The sequence below is a fragment of the Marmota marmota genome, unplaced genomic scaffold (genome assembly GCF_001458135.2).
Source record: "Marmota marmota marmota unplaced genomic scaffold, marMar, whole genome shotgun sequence".
In the NCBI taxonomy this organism is placed as follows: Eukaryota; Metazoa; Chordata; class Mammalia; order Rodentia; family Sciuridae; genus Marmota; species Marmota marmota.
The window spans coordinates 173,638-178,003 of NW_026000053.1; the positions used below are offsets into that span (position 1 = coordinate 173,638).

The 4,366-nt window shown below is 49.4% G+C and overlaps 1 pseudogene; it reads right to left on the reverse strand.

Moving 5' to 3' along the window:
- Positions 1-221: 221 nt before the first annotated feature.
- The window catches only part of LOC107161034, a 35,248-nt pseudogene continuing 31,103 nt past the window's right edge, over positions 222-4,366 (reverse strand).

Sequence of the window (4,366 nt, forward strand, 5' to 3'; positions counted from 1 at the left end):
AGGAGCAACCCACAGAGAGAGTTTAAAAGAAGGGAAAAGCAAACCTTTCAATTATTCCAAAGGCCAGCATAATTTAACCAACCTCTCCCAGCAGCACCTCAAATACATGGATGGCAAAATTAAGAGGCACCTGCTATCAGATGGGAGGCGGATAAATTTCTAGAACTTTCCACCAGTCACCCAAAAAACAAATTCAGGAAAAAAAGAACTGGAGACTTGTAGTAAATGTTTCATTGGTCATGATGATCAAAAGATGATGGTTAACACACACACACACACACACACACACACACACCTCATTCCTCCTGCTGCTAGGCAGAGTGACATGTCTGCCTTGCACTGCTCTGGCTGGGCTTCTTATCCTGTGGGCCCTGCAGCCACGGCTCCTCAGGACCCTGCCCATCATTCACCCTGAACTTCCACTGCCCCTGGTTCTCATCTTCCCTCAACATGGTGCCTGGAGTATGCTCTTCCAGGCAGAGCTGTGAAAATCGGAGGCCTTGGTCGCCTGAGTCTGCAGTGGGTAGTGTTGCAATGTCCGTGACTTCTTCTCCTTTCCAAACTCTCCTTCTTTCCCCTCTCCCACCCCATCATTGTTCCCCAGAAACAAATAGGATGGCTTCACTGGTCAATTCTTTACATGTACAAACACCAAAAGCAGAGGAAACGCCCCTGGGCCAACCCCCTCTCCCCAAACCCAGCGCTGGAAGAGCAGTCGGCGGGAGAGGCTGCTGGAACCGCGAGCTGCGGGACTGTCCAGCTTTCCTGGAAACTTCTTTGGCCTCTGGGCTTTACCTGGAGGCCTCTTCCTTCAGCTCCTTGTTTTCCCGCACCTCTTCCGCGTGCTTGTCCTGGGAAGAAAGGGAGGGACAGGGCAGGTCACACAGGCTGCCAGGGCCTAAAGGAAGGCAGAGGGGCGAGAGAAGGGCACCACAGGATGGCCATCAGGAACAGTGGAGCAGTGTCGGCCAAGGTGTCCCGGGAGGGGCAGAAGGCAGCAGGTGAGTGAGCCCAGGGACAGGTGGGTCCTAGCCTCCCGCAGGGCCCCCAGCCTCTTTCCCCCTCATCTGGCTACTGTGACAGCTGGACTGGCAGCTTGGCTTGACTTACTATAGGGAGCTGCTGGGGTAGCTTGTGCGGAAGGAGCCCCTAGGAGAGCAGGACCACTGCAAGCCCCGCCTACAAGTCACCAGTCTGCGCTATCTGCCTGAATTCCTGGTCCACCCCCCTTATTGCTTATTGCCCACCCCCCTCGGCCTCCTTCACCCGCTTTCTTAAGGTAAGAGATCCTTCATTTGTAATCCAGCCCAAAGGCAGGCCCTGCCCTCTGCGGCCCGCTAGCTGCATGGCCAGCTGCATGGCCAGCTGCATGGCCTCAGCCGACTCCTCCAGGTGGGCCACGTTCTCTGATCAGGGCGGGGCCTGGAGGGCGGCTATGGCACCTCCTGAGCTCTGTGAAGGCAGCGTCCACCTGCAGCGCTGCATAGTGCCTGCCTCATGCTACTGCTCACTGTGCAAACTTCCAGATCCTCATGTCTTCTAGTTTGTATTTCCCATAATGGCACCTTGCATTTGGCAGGTGCTGGGTAAATGACCCCCCTTCCAGTCCCTGGTATAATCACGTTCAAATGGCAGAATTGACCTGAAGTAGACCCATTGAGGCAACCCAGGCTCCCAAGCTAGACCTTAATCTAGAGCTCTCTCCCTAGAGAGGACCTGGAACTTCCCATGGGTTGGAGGCAAAGAGCAGTGTAGATCAAGCAGTGGTTCTCAAACTCCACCATGTGTCAGCATCACTTGGGAACCTCTATGGTCCCCAGAGACCAACCCTAGAAAGCCATGGTAGCAGGTGTGGGGCAGGGTCCAAGTATGTGTAGTTTTAAACTTTGCACCAAATAATTCTGGTGTAGACCATTGGGGACCCAAAGACTGGCCCAGAGGTTTTCCCACCCCACCTGCTGTCTCCTCCAGTGAATAAAGGTGAGTAGGATCAAGGTCCCAGAGAAAGATGCCCTCTCAAATGTCTATGCTGGCACCTTGCTGCCTGGAGTCTACCTTACCTCCACAACTCATGTTCTCCAGTGTGAACCTTTCCAATTGCTTCTCAGGTGAGCTCCCGGGCCCTGAGTTTCCAGCCTCCCTTTCTTTGTCTCCAAAGGCCCTCTCAGTGATGAAAGCCTAGTGACAAAATGGTGGGCTGTTCTCTCTAACAAAGGCAAGCAAAGAGCCACCTGGACACGGAGCCGAAGCACTGGTTTCTAGTCCCAACTCTACCCATGTTAGCTGTGTCACCCAGCGCAAGTCATCTGACTCTCTGACTGGTTTGCTCATCTGCATCAAGGATAATGCCTGTTCTGTTTACCACCATGGACTTGTGAGGCAGTAGTATAATGAGACAGAAGTGTTTGCAAATAGTCTTTCAAACTCTCTATCACCGGACCAGCCTCAATTATTTGTTTTGGACTTAGCCTCTGAGCCCATGCCCCCTCCTATTGTGACTGTAGATTTTTATTTTTTCTTCAAGAGTTTGTCTCGAGTCATCCCTTATTAATTGGGGAAGCCTGAAATCAGACCCAGATTGCTTCCCGCCCACAGGGTACTTGGTAGAGGCCTTGGTGCCCCTCATAGAATAGCATCAGAGTGAGGGGCTGGCTCGTGCTGACCAGAGCCAGGGCCTGCACAATGTACAGATCCCTGGAGAAGAAACCAGATCTTTCTAGTACAGTTTCTAGGTGGATGGGCGGGAAGGAGTGGGGACCACGCTGCTCACCATGGGACGAGGCCACCGATTGGGTCCGGGAGTCACCGCGCAGCAGGAGGCTCCTGGAAATAAAACACAGAGCTGGAGCTCCCTAGGAGCTGCAGGAGAAACTGGGGTGGCCTTGAGACTCAGGAAATGAGGCCAGCATGTTCTCCAACACAGCACAGGCTGTTATTCTGCTGACATGGGGGACCAACCCCAGTCTCGCACATTTCTCATATTCAGGTGACACCATTTGGTTTATTGACAAATAGCATCCTAGTGGAAAGAACCTGAGACTCACTTGGTCTATATCAAAATGTCTGGAGAGAATTGTTTCCTGCTCAATGGGTGACTAAGCTTGTCCTACCTTGGACTTCAGAGTCAGCAATTTTCATTAAATCAGTTCATTCAAGGATGAAGCCAGGTATTTATAGCCATGTGTCTATCCCTACTCCCTTGCCTTAAACAAGCTTTCTCTATTTAATGAAGGATACAAGGTCCCTAAGACAATGAGAATTGTTAGTTGTGTTACTGCAGAAAATTCCCTGAGGAAACCCAGAGCTTGGTTTGTGTTTCTTGCCTATAACTTTCCAAAGCATCCCATTGGAGCTCTTTAAGGATCCTGCCTAACAGAACTATTTCCATTCCTGCTGAGGCTGCTTCCTCCTGAAACATATGTAGGTCCAAATACACTTGCCATGGAAGGAAGACGGAGCACCCCAGGAGCCTCCTTTGGAATCCAGGATCATTTATCTTCTCTTGCAGCCATTCCAAAATGGCAGCAAGGTGGGCCTCCCAGTTTTCCTTATTGGATTCCATCTTCTTGGCCAGTTTTTCCTTAGCCATCTTGATGAAGTTGTTGTTTTCCTCAATGGCTTTTTGGATCACCTTTCGCTCATGCTCTCATTTCTCTGCTAGGTGCTTCAGGAGCTCAGCCTCCTGGTACTGAGGAAGCACAAAGGTAGAGAAAGGACCTTCAGGGTAAGCCTCACTGGGACATTTTTACCACCTTGGATTAAGAGTTCAGCACTCAGGACACATGCCTGCCTCACTGAGCTTGCTTTCTCACCTGTGAGCAGGAAGCAGGGACCTTCACGCACCCTCCCACTACCTGCAGAGCTTCCCACAGCCCTTGATGTTTCTCAGCTTTGTTCTAAATATCCTCAGGACCATCACCACCATCATATTAATTAATTAATTCACAAACACTAGATGATTTCATACTAAGTTCCAGGTATTATTCTAGCAAACTAAGAAAGAAAGAAAAGGTCTAGTAGAAATAAAAAATACCACCTAGGTGGCTTTCAACAAATAATGGATAAAAAATGTGGTGTATATATACAATGGAATATTACTCAGCCTTAAATAAAAATTAAATTATGGCATTTTCAGGTAAATGGGTGGAGCTGGAGAATATCATGCTAAGTGAAATAAGCCAATCCGCAAAAAACAAAGCCGAATGTTTTCTCTGATATACAGATGCTAATTCACAATGAGGGGGTTAAGAAAGAATAGAGTTATTTTAGATTATGTATAGGGGAATGAAGGAAGAGGAGGGAGTATGGGGGTAAGAAAGAAAGTAGAATGAATCAGACATTATCACCCTATGTATATATATATATA